The 23,899-nt window shown below is 46.5% G+C and overlaps 4 non-coding genes across 4 annotated transcripts; all 4 read right to left on the bottom strand.

Moving 5' to 3' along the window:
* Positions 1-4,773: 4,773 nt before the first annotated feature.
* TRNAH-GUG (transfer RNA histidin (anticodon GUG)) lies at positions 4,774-4,845 on the bottom strand. The gene has a single exon. It is a non-coding gene; the product is annotated as a tRNA-His (tRNA).
* Positions 4,846-7,243: 2,398 nt separating this feature from the next.
* Positions 7,244-7,315, bottom strand: TRNAH-GUG (transfer RNA histidin (anticodon GUG)). Its single transcript has one exon. It is a non-coding gene; the product is annotated as a tRNA-His (tRNA).
* Positions 7,316-9,713: 2,398 nt separating this feature from the next.
* TRNAH-GUG (transfer RNA histidin (anticodon GUG)) lies at positions 9,714-9,785 on the bottom strand. The gene has a single exon. It is a non-coding gene; the product is annotated as a tRNA-His (tRNA).
* Positions 9,786-12,183: 2,398 nt separating this feature from the next.
* Positions 12,184-12,255, bottom strand: TRNAH-GUG (transfer RNA histidin (anticodon GUG)). The gene has a single exon. It is a non-coding gene; the product is annotated as a tRNA-His (tRNA).
* Positions 12,256-23,899: the final 11,644 nt, after the last annotated feature.

Here is a 23,899-nt window from a genome sequence, read left to right as displayed (position 1 = left end):
TGTGATGTTATCCATGAGAATAAGTGGACACCTGATCCCCAGTCACTTATTTAAGATCTCAATAATCAAGTCAGAATCCAAATGAAAGTCATCAAAGTGGAGCCAATTAGAAATAATATAGTTACACAAACCTGGCAATGGTGCGGCAGCCAGGGCCGATAATGGCCCGCCAGCCTGAGAGCAGGAAAGTGTGAGAGCAGTGATGGTCTTGTGAGAGTTTACAGCTGTTATTGACCCTGTCCCCTTCCATTGCAGAGTTTTCTCCCTATAAGAAGTGCAGAGGCTCCCTCCGGGGTGCTAATAGTACATTTCTTTTTTTGCGCAGGAGAAGTGCTCTTCACCAATTGCACGTGCCAAATCACCCGAAGGCCACCACCATAAAATTCAGGCATTCATGTTCATGCGTCCTCCATGTTATGTCCTTATAAAGGGATGCATGTTCATGATGACTCCATGTCACACCTGCATACAAGGATGTATGTTCATGCCGCCTCGTTCTCTTGGCTTCATACAGGGATTTTATCTCCTCCCTGTCTCACCCTCATGCAGGGATGCATGACCAATGCTCCTTCCCTTCTCGCCCGCATACATGGATGCACGTTCATGTCTCCTCGTTCTCTCGGCTTCATACAGGGATTTTATCTCCTCCCTGTCTCACCCTCAGGAAGGGATGCATGACCAATGCTCCTTCCAGTCTCGCCCGCATACATGGATGCACGTTCACGCCTCCTCCTTCTCTCGGCTTCATACGGGGATCATATCTCCTCCCTGTCTCACCCTCATGCAGGGATGCATGACCAATGCTCCTTCCTGTCTCGCCCGCATACATGGATGCACGTTCACGCCTCCTCCTTCTCTCGGCTTCATACAGGGATCATATCTCCTCCCTGTCTCACCCTCATGCAGGCATGCATGACCAATGCTCCTTCCCTTCTCGCCTGCATACATGGATGCACGTTCACGCCTCCTCCTTCTCTCGGCTTCATACGGGGATCATATCTCCTCCCTGTCTCACCCTCATGCAGGGATGCATGACCAATGCTCCTTCCTGTCTCGCCCGCATACATGGCTGCACGTTCACGCCTCCTCCTTCTCTCGGCTTCATACGGGGATCATATCTCCTCCCTGTCTCACCCTCATGCAGGGATGCATGACCAATGCTCCTTCCCTTCTCGCCTGCATACATGGATGCACGTTCACGCCTCCTCCTTCTCTCGGCTTCATACGGGGATCATATCTCCTCAATGTCTCACCCTCACTTCCAACATGTGTAACTTCTTGTTCTCTTTGACGTCTGGGGCATGGGTGGCTACTGCACAGCTCTAGATGTCGCCCACCTGCAAGGTGCTATTGAAAGCACTTTTCCACATTGGACGTGCTATATTAACCCCCTCTCCCCAAATACAATAAAAATAAAGAAATATATGTGCTTCCATAATGTCTACCTTCTAATGTTTCATATGTGTAAGCACATTGTCCTCCTCCTGACCACATTCTAAAACTATGTGCAAATTGTTCCTTCCATAAACTGTAACTTCCTTGGCCCTTTATTTATAATGACTGTTATACTCTCTCTCTTTCCGCCACAGTATAAAAAAGCCTAGCACACCTCATGATTGGACTAAGAAATTCCTGTCATTTAGTTGGAAATGATTTTCCCATTATCCCCAAAAACTCCTCACTGTGTCTCAGAACGCTTTTTTTCACAGGACAATACAGATCAGATTGACTTGAAAGGTCCTTTCACGCGACTACAGAATGCCTCTCATTCCACTAAAAGATACTCCAGTGCCTACAATAGCCTAGGACTAGACTATGAGTCCCAATGTAGAAAGACCACAAGTCCACAGATATGCCTGTTTATTTAAACATCTGTATTATCATCAGCGTGTGACTGTAAAGGCGGGACCTCGCGCTCTCTGTAACGCGCTCCATTGGCAACATCAGTTAAATGTCGTTGGTTCAATCCCTCGCGGATGTTGTTTTTATTCCCATTTGTAACTGGGAAATACTGTCGCTGCAATACATATGTCTTAATCAAGCTAGTGGTTATTGACGTAAATGGCAGTGTTATAATGTTTCATGTACTGCAAATGTCACCACATAATGCGCTCTTAATTAGATTTGGTTGAAATACATTACAGTCACCCGATGAAAAAGTGTGCAAAGAGCATTAAAGAAACAAAAGGTTCATAACAGTAACAGGACATATCGAATTGTTTCAGTCCTCCACAGAGATTGCCAATGTATTAATGGAAATTCTAAAATATCTGCCCAACTGCCGTGACATTGCCTCACCGCAATGCCGTGACTCGGATCCGAACCGAGGTTGCTGCGGCCACAACGCAGAGTACTAACCACTATACAATCACGGCAAGCTACTTGGGCTGCTACAATGTGTCGTTCCACCTCTATCATAAGCTGTACTCCATCTGTGATGTCATGACTCATGTTTGAATTAAAGGTTGGTTGTGATGTTATCCATGAGAATAAGTGGACACCTGATCCCCAGTCACTTATTTAAGATCTCAATAATCAAGTCAGAATCCAAATGAAAGTCATCAAAGTGGAGCCAATTAGAAATAATATAGTTACACAAACCTGGCAATGGTGCGGCAGCCAGGGCCGATAATGGCCCGCCAGCCTGAGAGCAGGAAAGTGTGAGAGCAGTGATGGTCTTGTGAGAGTTTACAGCTGTTATTGACCCTGTCCCCTTCCATTGCAGAGTTTTCTCCCTATAAGAAGTGCAGAGGCTCCCTCCGGGGTGCTAATAGTACATTTATTTTTTTGCGCAGGAGAAGTGCTCTTCACCAATTGCACGTGCCAAATCACCCGAAGGCCACCACCATAAAATTCAGGCATTCATGTTCATGCGTCCTCCATGTTATGTCCTTATAAAGGGATGCATGTTCATGATGACTTCATGTCACACCTGCATACAAGGATGCATGTTCATGCCGCCTCGTTCTCTTGGCTTCATACAGGGATTTTATCTCCTCCCTGTCTCACCCTCATGCAGGGATGCATGACCAATGCTCCTTCCCTTCTCGCCCGCATACATGGATGCACGTTCATGTCTCCTCGTTCTCTCGGCTTCATACAGGGATTTTATCTCCTCCCTGTCTCACCCTCAGGAAGGGATGCATGACCAATGCTCCTTCCCGTCTCGCCCGCATACATGGATGCACGTTCACGCCTCCTCCTTCTCTCGGCTTCATACGGGGATCATATCTCCTCCCTGTCTCACCCTCATGCAGGGATGCATGACCAATGCTCCTTCCTGTCTCGCCCGCATACATGGATGCACGTTCACGCCTCCTCCTTCTCTCGGCTTCATACGGGGATCATATCTCCTCCCTGTCTCACCCTCATGCAGGGATGCATGACCAATGCTCCTTCCCTTCTCGCCTGCATACATGGATGCACGTTCACGCCTCCTCCTTCTCTCGGCTTCATACGGGGATCATATCTCCTCCCTGTCTCACCCTCATGCAGGGATGCATGACCAATGCTCCTTCCTGTCTCGCCCGCATACATGGATGCACGTTCACGCCTCCTCCTTCTCTCGGCTTCATACGGGGATCATATCTCCTCCCTGTCTCACCCTCATGCAGGGATGCATGACCAATGCTCCTTCCCTTCTCGCCTGCATACATGGATGCACGTTCACGCCTCCTCCTTCTCTCGGCTTCATACGGGGATCATATCTCCTCAATGTCTCACCCTCACTTCCAACATGTGCAACTTCTTGTTCTCTTTGACGTCTGGGGCATGGGTGGCTACTGCACAGCTCTAGATGTCGCCCACCTGCAAGGTGCTATTGAAAGCACTTTTCCACATTGGACGTGCTATATTAACCCCCTCTCCCCAAATACAATAAAAATAAAGAAATATATGTGCTTCCATAATGTCTACCTTCTAATGTTTCATATGTGTAAGCACATTGTCCTCCTCCTGACCACATTCTAAAACTATGTGCAAATTGTTCCTTCCATAAACTGTAACTTCCTTGGCCCTTTATTTATAATGACTGTTATACTCTCTCTCTTTCCGCCACAGTATAAAAAAGCCTAGCACACCTCATGATTGGACTAAGAAATTCCTGTCATTTAGTTGGAAATGATTTTCCCATTATCCCCAAAAACTCCTCACTGTGTCTAAGAACGCTTTTTTTCACAGGACAATACAGATCAGATTGACTTGAAAGGTCCTTTCACGCGACTACAGAATGCCTCTCATTCCACTAAAAGATACTCCAGTGCCTACAATAGCCTAGGACTAGACTATGAGTCCCAATGTAGAAAGACCACAAGTCCACAGATATGCCTGTTTATTTAAACATCTGTATTATCATCAGCGTGTGACTGTAAAGGCGGGACCTCGCGCTCTCTGTAACGCGCTCCATTGGCAACATCAGTTAAATGTCGTTGGTTCAATCCCTCGCGGATGTTGTTTTTATTCCCATTTGTAACTGGGAAATACTGTCGCTGCAATACATATGTCTTAATCAAGCTAGTGGTTATTGACGTAAATGGCAGTGTTATAATGTTTCATGTACTGCAAATGTCACCACATAATGCGCTCTTAATTAGATTTGGTTGAAATACATTACAGTCACCCGATGAAAAAGTGTGCAAAGAGCATTAAAGAAACAAAAGGTTCATAACAGTAACAGGACATATCGAATTGTTTCAGTCCTCCACAGAGATTGCCAATGTATTAATGGAAATTCTAAAATATCTGCCCAACTGCCGTGACATTGCCTCACCGCAATGCCGTGACTCGGATTCGAACCGAGGTTGCTGCGGCCACAACGCAGAGTACTAACCACTATACGATCACGGCGAGCTACTTGGGCTACTACAATGTGACGTTCCACCTCTATCATAAGCTGTAATCCATCTGTGATGTCATGACTCATGTTTGAATTAAAGGTTGGTTGTGATGTTATCCATGAGAATAAGTGGACACCTGATCCCCAGTCACTTATTTAAGATCTCAATAATCAAGTCAGAATCCAAATGAAAGTCATCAAAGTGGAGCCAATTAGAAATAATATAGTTACACAAACCTGGCAATGGTGCGGCAGCCAGGGCCGATAATGGCCCGCCAGCCTGAGAGCAGGAAAGTGTGAGAGCAGTGATGGTCTAGTGAGAGTTTACAGCTGTTATTGACCCTGTCCCCTTCCATTGCAGAGTTTTCTCCCTATAAGAAGTGCAGAGGCTCCCTCCGGGGTGCTAATAGTACATTTCTTTTTTTGCGCAGGAGAAGTGCTCTTCACCAATTGCACGTGCCAAATCACCCGAAGGCCACCACCATAAAATTCAGGCATTCATGTTCATGCGTCCTCCATGTTATGTCCTTATAAAGGGATGCATGTTCATGATGACTCCATGTCACACCTGCATACAAGGATGTATGTTCATGCCGCCTCGTTCTCTTGGCTTCATACAGGGATTTTATCTCCTCCCTGTCTCACCCTCATGCAGGGATGCATGACCAATGCTCCTTCCCTTCTCGCCCGCATACATGGATGCACGTTCATGTCTCCTCGTTCTCTCGGCTTCATACAGGGATTTTATCTCCTCCCTGTCTCACCCTCAGGAAGGGATGCATGACCAATGCTCCTTCCCGTCTCGCCCGCATACATGGATGCACGTTCACGCCTCCTCCTTCTCTCGGCTTCATACGGGGATCATATCTCCTCCCTGTCTCACCCTCATGCAGGGATGCATGACCAATGCTCCTTCCTGTCTCGCCCGCATACATGGATGCACGTTCACGCCTCCTCCTTCTCTCGGCTTCATACAGGGATCATATCTCCTCCCTGTCTCACCCTCATGCAGGCATGCATGACCAATGCTCCTTCCCTTCTCGCCTGCATACATGGATGCACGTTCACGCCTCCTCCTTCTCTCGGCTTCATACGGGGATCATATCTCCTCCCTGTCTCACCCTCATGCAGGGATGCATGACCAATGCTCCTTCCTGTCTCGCCCGCATACATGGCTGCACGTTCACGCCTCCTCCTTCTCTCGGCTTCATACGGGGATCATATCTCCTCCCTGTCTCACCCTCATGCAGGGATGCATGACCAATGCTCCTTCCCTTCTCGCCTGCATACATGGATGCACGTTCACGCCTCCTCCTTCTCTCGGCTTCATACGGGGATCATATCTCCTCAATGTCTCACCCTCACTTCCAACATGTGTAACTTCTTGTTCTCTTTGACGTCTGGGGCATGGGTGGCTACTGCACAGCTCTAGATGTCGCCCACCTGCAAGGTGCTATTGAAAGCACTTTTCCACATTGGACGTGCTATATTAACCCCCTCTCCCCAAATACAATAAAAATAAAGAAATATATGTGCTTCCATAATGTCTACCTTCTAGTGTTTCATATGTGTAAGCACATTGTCCTCCTCCTGACCACATTCTAAAACTATGTGCAAATTGTTCCTTCCATAAACTGTAACTTCCTTGGCCCTTTATTTATAATGACTGTTATACTCTCTCTCTTTCCGCCACAGTATAAAAAAGCCTAGCACACCTCATGATTGGACTAAGAAATTCCTGTCATTTAGTTGGAAATGATTTTCCCATTATCCCCAAAAACTCCTCACTGTGTCTAAGAACGCTTTTTTTCACAGGACAATACAGATCAGATTGACTTGAAAGGTCCTTTCACGCGACTACAGAATGCCTTTCATTCCACTAAAAGATACTCCAGTGCCTACAATAGCCTAGGACTAGACTATGAGTCCCAATGTAGAAAGACCACAAGTCCACAGATATGCCTGTTTATTTAAACATCTGTATTATCATCAGCGTGTGACTGTAAAGGCGGGACCTCGCGCTCTCTGTAACGCGCTCCATTGGCAACATCAGTTAAATGTCGTTGGTTCAATCCCTCGCGGATGTTGTTTTTATTCCCATTTGTAACTGGGAAATACTGTCGCTGCAATACATATGTCTTAATCAAGCTAGTGGTTATTGACGTAAATGGCAGTGTTATAATGTTTCATGTACTGCAAATGTCACCACATAATGCGCTCTTAATTAGATTTGGTTGAAATACATTACAGTCACCCGATGAAAAAGTGTGCAAAGAGCATTAAAGAAACAAAAGGTTCATAACAGTAACAGGACATATCGAATTGTTTCAGTCCTCCACAGAGATTGCCAATGTATTAATGGAAATTCTAAAATATCTGCCCAACTGCCGTGACATTGCCTCACCGCAATGCCGTGACTCGGATTCGAACCGAGGTTGCTGCGGCCACAACGCAGAGTACTAACCACTATACGATCACGGCGAGCTACTTGGGCTACTACAATGTGACGTTCCACCTCTATCATAAGCTGTAATCCATCTGTGATGTCATGACTCATGTTTGAATTAAAGGTTGGTTGTGATGTTATCCATGATAATAAGTGGACACCTGATCCCCAGTCACTTATTTAAGATCTCAATAATCAAGTCAGAATCCAAATGAAAGTCATCAAAGTGGAGCCAATTAGAAATAATATAGTTACACAAACCTGGCAATGGTGCGGCAGCCAGGGCCGATAATGGCCCGCCAGCCTGAGAGCAGGAAAGTGTGAGAGCAGTGATGGTCTTGTGAGAGTTTACAGCTGTTATTGACCCTGTCCCCTTCCATTGCAGAGTTTTCTCCCTATAAGAAGTGCAGAGGCTCCCTCCGGGGTGCTAATAGTACATTTCTTTTTTTGCGCAGGAGAAGTGCTCTTCACCAATTGCACGTGCCAAATCACCCGAAGGCCACCACCATAAAATTCAGGCATTCATGTTCATGCGTCCTCCATGTTATGTCCTTATAAAGGGATGCATGTTCATGATGACTCCATGTCACACCTGCATACAAGGATGTATGTTCATGCCGCCTCGTTCTCTTGGCTTCATACAGGGATTTTATCTCCTCCCTGTCTCACCCTCATGCAGGGATGCATGACCAATGCTCCTTCCCTTCTCGCCCGCATACATGGATGCACGTTCATGTCTCCTCGTTCTCTCGGCTTCATACAGGGATTTTATCTCCTCCCTGTCTCACCCTCAGGAAGGGATGCATGACCAATGCTCCTTCCCGTCTCGCCCGCATACATGGATGCACGTTCACGCCTCCTCCTTCTCTCGGCTTCATACGGGGATCATATCTCCTCCCTGTCTCACCCTCATGCAGGGATGCATGACCAATGCTCCTTCCTGTCTCGCCCGCATACATGGATGCACGTTCACGCCTCCTCCTTCTCTCGGCTTCATACAGGGATCATATCTCCTCCCTGTCTCACCCTCATGCAGGCATGCATGACCAATGCTCCTTCCCTTCTCGCCTGCATACATGGATGCACGTTCACGCCTCCTCCTTCTCTCGGCTTCATACGGGGATCATATCTCCTCCCTGTCTCACCCTCATGCAGGGATGCATGACCAATGCTCCTTCCTGTCTCGCCCGCATACATGGCTGCACGTTCACGCCTCCTCCTTCTCTCGGCTTCATACGGGGATCATATCTCCTCCCTGTCTCACCCTCATGCAGGGATGCATGACCAATGCTCCTTCCCTTCTCGCCTGCATACATGGATGCACGTTCACGCCTCCTCCTTCTCTCGGCTTCATACGGGGATCATATCTCCTCAATGTCTCACCCTCACTTCCAACATGTGTAACTTCTTGTTCTCTTTGACGTCTGGGGCATGGGTGGCTACTGCACAGCTCTAGATGTCGCCCACCTGCAAGGTGCTATTGAAAGCACTTTTCCACATTGGACGTGCTATATTAACCCCCTCTCCCCAAATACAATAAAAATAAAGAAATATATGTGCTTCCATAATGTCTACCTTCTAATGTTTCATATGTGTAAGCACATTGTCCTCCTCCTGACCACATTCTAAAACTATGTGCAAATTGTTCCTTCCATAAACTGTAACTTCCTTGGCCCTTTATTTATAATGACTGTTATACTCTCTCTCTTTCCGCCACAGTATAAAAAAGCCTAGCACACCTCATGATTGGACTAAGAAATTCCTGTCATTTAGTTGGAAATGATTTTCCCATTATCCCCAAAAACTCCTCACTGTGTCTAAGAACGCTTTTTTTCACAGGACAATACAGATCAGATTGACTTGAAAGGTCCTTTCACGCGACTACAGAATGCCTCTCATTCCACTAAAAGATACTCCAGTGCCTACAATAGCCTAGGACTAGACTATGAGTCCCAATGTAGAAAGACCACAAGTCCACAGATATGCCTGTTTATTTAAACATCTGTATTATCATCAGCGTGTGACTGTAAAGGCGGGACCTCGCGCTCTCTGTAACGCGCTCCATTGGCAACATCAGTTAAATGTCGTTGGTTCAATCCCTCGCGGATGTTGTTTTTATTCCCATTTGTAACTGGGAAATACTGTCGCTGCAATACATATGTCTTAATCAAGCTAGTGGTTATTGACGTAAATGGCAGTGTTATAATGTTTCATGTACTGCAAATGTCACCACATAATGCGCTCTTAATTAGATTTGGTTGAAATACATTACAGTCACCCGATGAAAAAGTGTGCAAAGAGCATTAAAGAAACAAAAGGTTCATAACAGTAACAGGACATATCGAATTGTTTCAGTCCTCCACAGAGATTGCCAATGTATTAATGGAAATTCTAAAATATCTGCCCAACTGCCGTGACATTGCCACACCGCAATGCCGTGACTCGGATTCGAACCGAGGTTGCTGCGGCCACAACGCAGAGTACTAACCACTATACGATCACGGCGAGCTACTTGGGCTACTACAATGTGACGTTCCACCTCTATCATAAGCTGTAATCCATCTGTGATGTCATGACTCATGTTTGAATTAAAGGTTGGTTGTGATGTTATCCATGAGAATAAGTGGACACCTGATCCCCAGTCACTTATTTAAGATCTCAATAATCAAGTCAGAATCCAAATGAAAGTCATCAAAGTGGAGCCAATTAGAAATAATATAGTTACACAAACCTGGCAATGGTGCGGCAGCCAGGGCCGATAATGGCCCGCCAGCCTGAGAGCAGGAAAGTGTGAGAGCAGTGATGGTCTTGTGAGAGTTTACAGCTGTTATTGACCCTGTCCCCTTCCATTGCAGAGTTTTCTCCCTATAAGAAGTGCAGAGGCTCCCTCCGGGGTGCTAATAGTACATTTCTTTTTTTGCGCAGGAGAAGTGCTCTTCACCAATTGCACGTGCCAAATCACCCGAAGGCCACCACCATAAAATTCAGGCATTCATGTTCATGCGTCCTCCATGTTATGTCCTTATAAAGGGATGCATGTTCATGATGACTCCATGTCACACCTGCATACAAGGATGTATGTTCATGCCGCCTCGTTCTCTTGGCTTCATACAGGGATTTTATCTCCTCCCTGTCTAACCCTCATGCAGGGATGCATGACCAATGCTCCTTCCCTTCTCGCCCGCATACATGGATGCACGTTCATGTCTCCTCGTTCTCTCGGCTTCATACAGGGATTTTATCTCCTCCCTGTCTCACCCTCAGGAAGGGATGCATGACCAATGCTCCTTCCCGTCTCGCCCGCATACATGGATGCACGTTCACGCCTCCTCCTTCTCTCGGCTTCATACGGGGATCATATCTCCTCCCTGTCTCACCCTCATGCAGGGATGCATGACCAATGCTCCTTCCTGTCTCGCCCGCATACATGGATGCACGTTCACGCCTCCTCCTTCTCTCGGCTTCATACAGGGATCATATCTCCTCCCTGTCTCACCCTCATGCAGGCATGCATGACCAATGCTCCTTCCCTTCTCGCCTGCATACATGGATGCACGTTCACGCCTCCTCCTTCTCTCGGCTTCATACGGGGATCATATCTCCTCCCTGTCTCACCCTCATGCAGGGATGCATGACCAATGCTCCTTCCTGTCTCGCCCGCATACATGGCTGCACGTTCACGCCTCCTCCTTCTCTCGGCTTCATACGGGGATCATATCTCCTCCCTGTCTCACCCTCATGCAGGGATGCATGACCAATGCTCCTTCCCTTCTCGCCTGCATACATGGATGCACGTTCACGCCTCCTCCTTCTCTCGGCTTCATACGGGGATCATATCTCCTCAATGTCTCACCCTCACTTCCAACATGTGTAACTTCTTGTTCTCTTTGACGTCTGGGGCATGGGTGGCTACTGCACAGCTCTAGATGTCGCCCACCTGCAAGGTGCTATTGAAAGCACTTTTCCACATTGGACGTGCTATATTAACCCCCTCTCCCCAAATACAATAAAAATAAAGAAATATATGTGCTTCCATAATGTCTACCTTCTAATGTTTCATATGTGTAAGCACATTGTCCTCCTCCTGACCACATTCTAAAACTATGTGCAAATTGTTCCTTCCATAAACTGTAACTTCCTTGGCCCTTTATTTATAATGACTGTTATACTCTCTCTCTTTCCGCCACAGTATAAAAAAGCCTAGCACACCTCATGATTGGACTAAGAAATTCCTGTCATTTAGTTGGAAATGATTTTCCCATTATCCCCAAAAACTCCTCACTGTGTCTAAGAACGCTTTTTTTCACAGGACAATACAGATCAGATTGACTTGAAAGGTCCTTTCACGCGACTACAGAATGCCTCTCATTCCACTAAAAGATACTCCAGTGCCTACAATAGCCTAGGACTAGACTATGAGTCCCAATGTAGAAAGACCACAAGTCCACAGATATGCCTGTTTATTTAAACATCTGTATTATCATCAGCGTGTGACTGTAAAGGCGGGACCTCGCGCTCTCTGTAACGCGCTCCATTGGCAACATCAGTTAAATGTCGTTGGTTCAATCCCTCGCGGATGTTGTTTTTATTCCCATTTGTAACTGGGAAATACTGTCGCTGCAATACATATGTCTTAATCAAGCTAGTGGTTATTGACGTAAATGGCAGTGTTATAATGTTTCATGTACTGCAAATGTCACCACATAATGCGCTCTTAATTAGATTTGGTTGAAATACATTACAGTCACCCGATGAAAAAGTGTGCAAAGAGCATTAAAGAAACAAAAGGTTCATAACAGTAACAGGACATATCGAATTGTTTCAGTCCTCCACAGAGATTGCCAATGTATTAATGGAAATTCTAAAATATCTGCCCAACTGCCGTGACATTGCCTCACCGCAATGCCGTGACTCGGATTTGAACCGAGGTTGCTGCGGCCACAACGCAGAGTACTAACCACTATACGATCACGGCGAGCTACTTGGGCTACTACAATGTGACGTTCCACCTCTATCATAAACTGTAATCCATCTGTGATGTCATGATTCATGTTTGAATTAAAGGTTGGTTGTGATGTTATCCATGAGAATAAGTGGACACCTGATCCCCAGTCACTTATTTAAGATCTCAATAATCAAGTCAGAATCCAAATGAAAGTCATCAAAGTGGAGCCAATTAGAAATAATATAGTTACACAAACCTGGCAATGGTGCGGCAGCCAGGGCCGATAATGGCCCGCCAGCCTGAGAGCAGGAAAGTGTGAGAGCAGTGATGGTCTTGTGAGAGTTTACAGCTGTTATTGACCCTGTCCCCTTCCATTGCAGAGTTTTCTCCCTATAAGAAGTGCAGAGGCTCCCTCCGGGGTGCTAATAGTACATTTCTTTTTTTGCGCAGGAGAAGTGCTCTTCACCAATTGCACGTGCCAAATCACCCGAAGGCCACCACCATAAAATTCAGGCATTCATGTTCATGCGTCCTCCATGTTATGTCCTTATAAAGGGATGCATGTTCATGATGACTCCATGTCACACCTGCATACAAGGATGTATGTTCATGCCGCCTCGTTCTCTTGGCTTCATACAGGGATTTTATCTCCTCCCTGTCTCACCCTCATGCAGGGATGCATGACCAATGCTCCTTCCCTTCTCGCCCGCATACATGGATGCACGTTCATGTCTCCTCGTTCTCTCGGCTTCATACAGGGATTTTATCTCCTCCCTGTCTCACCCTCAGGAAGGGATGCATGACCAATGCTCCTTCCAGTCTCGCCCGCATACATGGATGCACGTTCACGCCTCCTCCTTCTCTCGGCTTCATACGGGGATCATATCTCCTCCCTGTCTCACCCTCATGCAGGGATGCATGACCAATGCTCCTTCCTGTCTCGCCCGCATACATGGATGCACGTTCACGCCTCCTCCTTCTCTCGGCTTCATACAGGGATCATATCTCCTCCCTGTCTCACCCTCATGCAGGCATGCATGACCAATGCTCCTTCCCTTCTCGCCTGCATACATGGATGCACGTTCACGCCTCCTCCTTCTCTCGGCTTCATACGGGGATCATATCTCCTCCCTGTCTCACCCTCATGCAGGGATGCATGACCAATGCTCCTTCCTGTCTCGCCCGCATACATGGCTGCACGTTCACGCCTCCTCCTTCTCTCGGCTTCATACGGGGATCATATCTCCTCCCTGTCTCACCCTCATGCAGGGATGCATGACCAATGCTCCTTCCCTTCTCGCCTGCATACATGGATGCACGTTCACGCCTCCTCCTTCTCTCGGCTTCATACGGGGATCATATCTCCTCAATGTCTCACCCTCACTTCCAACATGTGTAACTTCTTGTTCTCTTTGACGTCTGGGGCATGGGTGGCTACTGCACAGCTCTAGATGTCGCCCACCTGCAAGGTGCTATTGAAAGCACTTTTCCACATTGGACGTGCTATATTAACCCCCTCTCCCCAAATACAATAAAAATAAAGAAATATATGTGCTTCCATAATGTCTACCTTCTAATGTTTCATATGTGTAAGCACATTGTCCTCCTCCTGACCACATTCTAAAACTATGTGCAAATTGTTCCTTCCATAAACTGTAACTTCCTTGGCCCTTTATTTATAATGACTGTTATACTCTCTCTCTTTCCGCCACAGTATAAAAAAGCCTAGCACACCTCATGATTGGACTAAGAAATTCCTGTCATTTAGTTGGAAATGATTTTCCCATTATCCCCAAAAACTCCTCACTGTGTCTCAGAACGCTTTTTTTCACAGGACAATACAGATCAGATTGACTTGAAAGGTCCTTTCACGCGACTACAGAATGCCTCTCATTCCACTAAAAGATACTCCAGTGCCTACAATAGCCTAGGACTAGACTATGAGTCCCAATGTAGAAAGACCACAAGTCCACAGATATGCCTGTTTATTTAAACATCTGTATTATCATCAGCGTGTGACTGTAAAGGCGGGACCTCGCGCTCTCTGTAACGCGCTCCATTGGCAACATCAGTTAAATGTCGTTGGTTCAATCCCTCGCGGATGTTGTTTTTATTCCCATTTGTAACTGGGAAATACTGTCGCTGCAATACATATGTCTTAATCAAGCTAGTGGTTATTGACGTAAATGGCAGTGTTATAATGTTTCATGTACTGCAAATGTCACCACATAATGCGCTCTTAATTAGATTTGGTTGAAATACATTACAGTCACCCGATGAAAAAGTGTGCAAAGAGCATTAAAGAAACAAAAGGTTCATAACAGTAACAGGACATATCGAATTGTTTCAGTCCTCCACAGAGATTGCCAATGTATTAATGGAAATTCTAAAATATCTGCCCAACTGCCGTGACATTGCCTCACCGCAATGCCGTGACTCGGATCCGAACCGAGGTTGCTGCGGCCACAACGCAGAGTACTAACCACTATACAATCACGGCAAGCTACTTGGGCTGCTACAATGTGTCGTTCCACCTCTATCATAAGCTGTACTCCATCTGTGATGTCATGACTCATGTTTGAATTAAAGGTTGGTTGTGATGTTATCCATGAGAATAAGTGGACACCTGATCCCCAGTCACTTATTTAAGATCTCAATAATCAAGTCAGAATCCAAATGAAAGTCATCAAAGTGGAGCCAATTAGAAATAATATAGTTACACAAACCTGGCAATGGTGCGGCAGCCAGGGCCGATAATGGCCCGCCAGCCTGAGAGCAGGAAAGTGTGAGAGCAGTGATGGTCTTGTGAGAGTTTACAGCTGTTATTGACCCTGTCCCCTTCCATTGCAGAGTTTTCTCCCTATAAGAAGTGCAGAGGCTCCCTCCGGGGTGCTAATAGTACATTTATTTTTTTGCGCAGGAGAAGTGCTCTTCACCAATTGCACGTGCCAAATCACCCGAAGGCCACCACCATAAAATTCAGGCATTCATGTTCATGCGTCCTCCATGTTATGTCCTTATAAAGGGATGCATGTTCATGATGACTTCATGTCACACCTGCATACAAGGATGCATGTTCATGCCGCCTCGTTCTCTTGGCTTCATACAGGGATTTTATCTCCTCCCTGTCTCACCCTCATGCAGGGATGCATGACCAATGCTCCTTCCCTTCTCGCCCGCATACATGGATGCACGTTCATGTCTCCTCGTTCTCTCGGCTTCATACAGGGATTTTATCTCCTCCCTGTCTCACCCTCAGGAAGGGATGCATGACCAATGCTCCTTCCCGTCTCGCCCGCATACATGGATGCACGTTCACGCCTCCTCCTTCTCTCGGCTTCATACGGGGATCATATCTCCTCCCTGTCTCACCCTCATGCAGGGATGCATGACCAATGCTCCTTCCTGTCTCGCCCGCATACATGGATGCACGTTCACGCCTCCTCCTTCTCTCGGCTTCATACGGGGATCATATCTCCTCCCTGTCTCACCCTCATGCAGGGATGCATGACCAATGCTCCTTCCCTTCTCGCCTGCATACATGGATGCACGTTCACGCCTCCTCCTTCTCTCGGCTTCATACGGGGATCATATCTCCTCCCTGTCTCACCCTCATGCAGGGATGCATGACCAATGCTCCTTCCTGTCTCGCCCGCATACATGGATGCACGTTCACGCCTCCTCCTTCTCTCGGCTTCATACGGGGATCATATCTCCTCCCTGTCTCACCCTCATGCAGGGATGCATGACCAATGCTCCTTCCCTTCTCGCCTGCATACATGGATGCACGTTCACGCCTCCTCCTTCTCTCGGCTTCATACGGGGATCATATCTCCTCAATGTCTCACCCTCACTTCCAACATGTGCAACTTCTTGTTCTCTTTGACGTCTGGGGCATGGGTGGCTACTGCACAGCTCTAGATGTCGCCCACCTGCAAGGTGCTATTGAAAGCACTTTTCCACATTGGACGTGCTATATTAACCCCCTCTCCCCAAATACAATAAAAATAAAGAAATATATGTGCTTCCATAATGTCTACCTTCTAATGTTTCATATGTGTAAGCACATTGTCCTCCTCCTGACCACATTCTAAAACTATGTGCAAATTGTTCCTTCCATAAACTGTAACTTCCTTGGCCCTTTATTTATAATGACTGTTATACTCTCTCTCTTTCCGCCACAGTATAAAAAAGCCTAGCACACCTCATGATTGGACTAAGAAATTCCTGTCATTTAGTTGGAAATGATTTTCCCATTATCCCCAAAAACTCCTCACTGTGTCTAAGAACGCTTTTTTTCACAGGACAATACAGATCAGATTGACTTGAAAGGTCCTTTCACGCGACTACAGAATGCCTCTCATTCCACTAAAAGATACTCCAGTGCCTACAATAGCCTAGGACTAGACTATGAGTCCCAATGTAGAAAGACCACAAGTCCACAGATATGCCTGTTTATTTAAACATCTGTATTATCATCAGCGTGTGACTGTAAAGGCGGGACCTCGCGCTCTCTGTAACGCGCTCCATTGGCAACATCAGTTAAATGTCGTTGGTTCAATCCCTCGCGGATGTTGTTTTTATTCCCATTTGTAACTGGGAAATACTGTCGCTGCAATACATATGTCTTAATCAAGCTAGTGGTTATTGACGTAAATGGCAGTGTTATAATGTTTCATGTACTGCAAATGTCACCACATAATGCGCTCTTAATTAGATTTGGTTGAAATACATTACAGTCACCCGATGAAAAAGTGTGCAAAGAGCATTAAAGAAACAAAAGGTTCATAACAGTAACAGGACATATCGAATTGTTTCAGTCCTCCACAGAGATTGCCAATGTATTAATGGAAATTCTAAAATATCTGCCCAACTGCCGTGACATTGCCTCACCGCAATGCCGTGACTCGGAGTCGAACCGAGGTTGCTGCGGCCACAACGCAGAGTACTAACCACTATACGATCACAGCGAGCTACTTGGGCTACTACAATGTGACGTTCCACCTCTATCATAAGCTGTAATCCATCTGTGATGTCATGACTCATGTTTGAATTAAAGGTTGGTTGTGATGTTATCCATGAGAATAAGTGGACACCTGATCCCCAGTCACTTATTTAAGATCTCAATAATCAAGTCAGAATCCAAATGAAAGTCATCAAAGTGGAGCCAATTAGAAATAATATAGTTACACAAACCTGGCAATGGTGCGGCAGCCAGGGCCGATAATGGCCCGCCAGCCTGAGAGCAGGAAAGTGTGAGAGCAGTGATGGTCTTGTGAGAGTTTACAGCTGTTATTGACCCTGTCCCCTTCCATTGCAGAGTTTTCTCCCTATAAGAAGTGCAGAGGCTCCCTCCGGGGTGCTAATAGTACATTTCTTTTTTTGCGCAGGAGAAGTGCTCTTCACCAATTGCACGTGCCAAATCACCTGAAGGCCACCACCATAAAATTCAGGCATTCATGTTCATGCGTCCTCCATGTTATGTCCTTATAAAGGGATGCATGTTCATGATGACTCCATGTCACACCTGCATACAAGGATGTATGTTCATGCCGCCTCGTTCTCTTGGCTTCATACAGGGATTTTATCTCCTCCCTGTCTCACCCTCATGCAGGGATGCATGACCAATGCTCCTTCCCTTCTCGCCCGCATACATGGATGCACGTTCATGTCTCCTCGTTCTCTCGGCTTCATACAGGGATTTTATCTCCTCCCTGTCTCACCCTCAGGAAGGGATGCATGACCAATGCTCCTTCCTGTCTCGCCCGCATACATGGATGCACGTTCACGCCTCCTCCTTCTCTCGGCTTCATACGGGGATCATATCTCCTCCCTGTCTCACCCTCATGCAGGGATGCATGACCAATGCTCCTTCCTGTCTCGCCCGCATACATGGATGCACGTTCACGCCTCCCCCTTCTCTCGGCTTCATACAGGGATCATATCTCCTCCCTGTCTCACCCTCATGCAGGCATGCATGACCAATGCTCCTTCCCTTCTCGCCTGCATACATGGATGCACGTTCACGCCTCCTCCTTCTCTCGGCTTCATACGGGGATCATATCTCCTCCCTGTCTCACCCTCATGCAGGGATGCATGACCAATGCTCCTTCCTGTCCCGCCCGCATACATGGATGCACGTTCACGCCTCCTCCTTCTCTCGGCTTCATACGGGGATCATATCTCCTCCCTGTCTCACCCTCATGCAGGGATGCATGACCAATGCTCCTTCCCTTCTCGCCTGCATACATGGATGCACGTTCACGCCTCCTCCTTCTCTCGGCTTCATACGGGGATCATATCTCCTCAATGTCTCACCCTCACTTCCAACATGTGTAACTTCTTGTTCTCTTTGACGTCTGGGGCATGGGTGGCTACTGCACAGCTCTAGATGTCGCCCACCTGCAAGGTGCTATTGAAAGCACTTTTCCACATTGGACGTGCTATATTAACCCCCTCTCCCCAAATACAATAAAAATAAAGAAATATATGTGCTTCCATAATGTCTACCTTCTAATGTTTCATATGTGTAAGCACATTGTCCTCCTCCTGACCACATTCTAAAACTATGTGCAAATTGTTCCTTCCATAAACTGTAACTTCCTTGGCCCTTTATTTATAATGACTGTTATACTCTCTCTCTTTCCGCCACAGTATAAAAAAGCCTAGCACACCTCATGATTGGACTAAGAAATTCCTGTCATTTAGTTGGAAATGATTTTCCCATTATCCCCAAAAACTCCTCACTGTGTCTAAGAACGCTTTTTTTCACAGGACAATACAGATCAGATTGACTTGAAAGGTCCTTTCACGCGACTACAGAATGCCTCTCATTCCACTAAAAGATACTCCAGTGCCTACAATAGCCTAGGACTAGACTATGAGTCCCAATGTAGAAAGACCACAAGTCCACAGATATGCCTGTTTATTTAAACATCTGTATTATCATCAGCGTGTGACTGTAAAGGCGGGACCTCGCGCTCTCTGTAACGCGCTCCATTGGCAACATCAGTTAAATGTCGTTGGTTCAATCCCTCGCGGATGTTGTTTTTATTCCCATTTGTAACTGGGAAATACTGTCGCTGCAATACATATGTCTTAATCAAGCTAGTGGTTATTGACGTAAATGGCAGTGTTATAATGTTTCATGTACTGCAAATGTCACCACATAATGCGCTCTTAATTAGATTTGGTTGAAATACATTACAGTCACCCGATGAAAAAGTGTGCAAAGAGCATTAAAGAAACAAAAGGTTCATAACAGTAACAGGACATATCGAATTGTTTCAGTCCTCCACAGAGATTGCCAATGTATTAATGGAAATTCTAAAATATCTGCCCAACTCGGATTCGAACCGAGGTTGCTGCGGCCACAACGCAGAGTACTAACCACTATACGATCACGGCGAGCTACTTGGGCTACTACAATGTGACGTTCCACCTCTATCATAAGCTGTAATCCATCTGTGATGTCATGACTCATGTTTGAATTAAAGGTTGGTTGTGATGTTATCCATGATAATAAGTGGACACCTGATCCCCAGTCACTTATTTAAGATCTCAATAATCAAGTCAGAATCCAAATGAAAGTCATCAAAGTGGAGCCAATTAGAAATAATATAGTTACACAAACCTGGCAATGGTGCGGCAGCCAGGGCCGATAATGGCCCGCCAGCCTGAGAGCAGGAAAGTGTGAGAGCAGTGATGGTCTTGTGAGAGTTTACAGCTGTTATTGACCCTGTCCCCTTCCATTGCAGAGTTTTCTCCCTATAATAAGTGCAGAGGCTCCCTCCGGGGTGCTAATAGTACATTTCTTTTTTTGCGCAGGAGAAGTGCTCTTCACCAATTGCACGTGCCAAATCACCCGAAGGCCACCACCATAAAATTCAGGCATTCATGTTCATGCGTCCTCCATGTTATGTCCTTATAAAGGGATGCATGTTCATGATGACTCCATGTCACACCTGCATACAAGGATGTATGTTCATGCCGCCTCGTTCTCTTGGCTTCATACAGGGATTTTATCTCCTCCCTGTCTCACCCTCATGCAGGGAGACATGACCAATGCTCCTTCCCTTCTCGCCCGCATACATGGATGCACGTTCATGTCTCCTCGTTCTCTCGGCTTCATACAGGGATTTTATCTCCTCCCTGTCTCACCCTCAGGAAGGGATGCATGACCAATGCTCCTTCCCGTCTCGCCCGCATACATGGATGCACGTTCACGCCTCCTCCTTCTCTCGGCTTCATACGGGGATCATATCTCCTCCCTGTCTCACCCTCATGCAGGGATGCATGACCAATGCTCCTTCCTGTCTCGCCCGCATACATGGATGCACGTTCACGCCTCCTCCTTCTCTCGGCTTCATACAGGGATCATATCTCCTCCCTGTCTCACCCTCATGCAGGCATGCATGACCAATGCTCCTTCCCTTCTCGCCTGCATACATGGATGCACGTTCACGCCTCCTCCTTCTCTCGGCTTCATACGGGGATCATATCTCCTCCCTGTCTCACCCTCATGCAGGGATGCATGACCAATGCTCCTTCCTGTCTCGCCCGCATACATGGCTGCACGTTCACGCCTCCTCCTTCTCTCTGCTTCATACGGGGATCATATCTCCTCCCTGTCTCACCCTCATGCAGGGATGCATGACCAATGCTCCTTCCCTTCTCGCCTGCATACATGGATGCACGTTCACGCCTCCTCCTTCTCTCGGCTTCATACGGGGATCATATCTCCTTAATGTCTCACCCTCACTTCCAACATGTGTAACTTCTTGTTCTCTTTGACGTCTGGGGCATGGGTGGCTACTGCACAGCTCTAGATGTCGCCCACCTGCAAGGTGCTATTGAAAGCACTTTTCCACATTGGACGTGCTATATTAACCCCCTCTCCCCAAATACAATAAAAATAAAGAAATATATGTGCTTCCATAATGTCTACCTTCTAATGTTTCATATGTGTAAGCACATTGTCCTCCTCCTGACCACATTCTAAAACTATGTGCAAATTGTTCCTTCCATAAACTGTAACTTCCTTGGCCCTTTATTTATAATGACTGTTATACTCTCTCTCTTTCCGCCACAGTATAAAAAAGCCTAGCACACCTCATGATTGGACTAAGAAATTCCTGTCATTTAGTTGGAAATGATTTTCCCATTATCCCCAAAAACTCCTCACTGTGTCTAAGAACGCTTTTTTTCACAGGACAATACAGATCAGATTGACTTGAAAGGTCCTTTCACGCGACTACAGAATGCCTCTCATTCCACTAAAAGATACTCCAGTGCCTACAATAGCCTAGGACTAGACTATGAGTCCCAATGTAGAAAGACCACAAGTCCACAGATATGCCTGTTTATTTAAACATCTGTATTATCATCAGCGTGTGACTGTAAAGGCGGGACCTCGCGCTCTCTGTAACGCGCTCCATTGGCAACATCAGTTAAATGTCGTTGGTTCAATCCCTCGCGGATGTTGTTTTTATTCCCATTTGTAACTGGGAAATACTGTCGCTGCAATACATATGTCTTAATCAAGCTAGTGGTTATTGACGTAAATGGCAGTGTTATAATGTTTCATGTACTGCAAATGTCACCACATAATGCGCTCTTAATTAGATTTGGTTGAAATACATTACAGTCACCCGATGAAAAAGTGTGCAAAGAGCATTAAAGAAACAAAAGGTTCATAACAGTAACAGGACATATCGAATTGTTTCAGTCCTCCACAGAGATTGCCAATGTATTAATGGAAATTCTAAAATATCTGCCCAACTGCCGTGACATTGCCTCACCGCAATGCCGTGACTCGGACCGAGGTTGCTGCGGCCACAACGCAGAGTACTAACCACTATACGATCACGGCGAGCTACTTGGGCTACTACAATGTGACGTTCCACCTCTATCATAAGCTGTAATCCATCTGTGATGTCATGACTCATGTTTGAATTAAAGGTTGGTTGTGATGTTATCCATGAGAATAAGTGGACACCTGATCCCCAGTCACTTATTTAAGATCTCAATAATCAAGTCAGAATCCAAATGAAAGTCATCAAAGTGGAGCCAATTAGAAATAATATAGTTACACAAACCTGGCAATGGTGCGGCAGCCAGGGCCGATAATGGCCCGCCAGCCTGAGAGCAGGAAAGTGTGAGAGCAGTGATGGTCTTGTGAGAGTTTACAGCTGTTATTGACCCTGTCCCCTTCCATTGCAGAGTTTTCTCCCTATAAGAAGTGCAGAGGCTCCCTCCGGGGTGCTAATAGTACATTTCTTTTTTTGCGCAGGAGAAGTGCTCTTCACCAATTGCACGTGCCAAATCACCCGAAGGCCACCACCATAAAATTCAGGCATTCATGTTCATGCGTCCTCCATGTTATGTCCTTATAAAGGGATGCATGTTCATGATGACTCCATGTCACACCTGCATACAAGGATGTATGTTCATGCCGCCTCGTTCTCTTGGCTTCATACAGGGATTTTATCTCCTCCCTGTCTCACCCTCATGCAGGGATGCATGACCAATGCTCCTTCCCTTCTCGCCCGCATACATGGATGCACGTTCATGTCTCCTCGTTCTCTCGGCTTCATACAGGGATTTTATCTCCTCCCTGTCTCACCCTCAGGAAGGGATGCATGACCAATGCTCCTTCCCGTCTCGCCCGCATATATGGATGCACGTTCACGCCTCCTCCTTCTCTCGGCTTCATACGGGGATCATATCTCCTCCCTGTCTCACCCTCATGCAGGGATGCATGACCAATGCTCCTTCCTGTCTCGCCCGCATACATGGATGCACGTTCACGCCTCCTCCTTCTCTCGGCTTCATACAGGGATCATATCTCCTCCCTGTCTCACCCTCATGCAGGCATGCATGACCAATGCTCCTTCCCTTCTCGCCTGCATACATGGATGCACGTTCACGCCTCCTCCTTCTCTCGGCTTCATACGGGGATCATATCTCCTCCCTGTCTCACCCTCATGCAGGGATGCATGACCAATGCTCCTTCCTGTCTCGCCCGCATACATGGCTGCACGTTCACGCCTCCTCCTTCTCTCGGCTTCATACGGGGATCATATCTCCTCCCTGTCTCACCCTCATGCAGGGATGCATGACCAATGCTCCTTCCCTTCTCGCCTGCATACATGGATGCACGTTCACGCCTCCTCCTTCTCTCGGCTTCATACGGGGATCATATCTCCTCAATGTCTCACCCTCACTTCCAACATGTGTAACTTCTTGTTCTCTTTGACGTCTGGGGCATGGGTGGCTACTGCACAGCTCTAGATGTCGCCGACCTGCAAGGTGCTATTGAAAGCACTTTTCCACATTGGACGTGCTATATTAACCCCCTCTCCCCAAATACAATAAAAATAAAGAAATATATGTGCTTCCATAATGTCTACCTTCTAATGTTTCATATGTGTAAGCACATTGTCCTCCTCCTGACCACATTCTAAAACTATGTGCAAATTGTTCCTTCCATAAACTGTAACTTCCTTGGCCCTTTATTTATAATGACTGTTATACTCTCTCTCTTTCCGCCACAGTATAAAAAAGCCTAGCACACCTCATGATTGGACGAAGAAATTCCTGTCATTTAGTTGGAAATGATTTTCCCATTATCCCCAAAAACTCCTCACTGTGTCTAAGAACGCTTTTTTTCACA

The sequence above is a fragment of the Ambystoma mexicanum genome, assembly GCF_040938575.1.
Source record: "Ambystoma mexicanum isolate Mex_15411 chromosome 12 unlocalized genomic scaffold, UKY_AmexF1_1 Mex_chr12_unloc.1, whole genome shotgun sequence".
In the NCBI taxonomy this organism is placed as follows: Eukaryota; Metazoa; Chordata; class Amphibia; order Caudata; family Ambystomatidae; genus Ambystoma; species Ambystoma mexicanum.
Note: the sequence above shows the minus strand (reverse complement) of the source record. Positions and strands in the feature narration are given on the sequence as shown.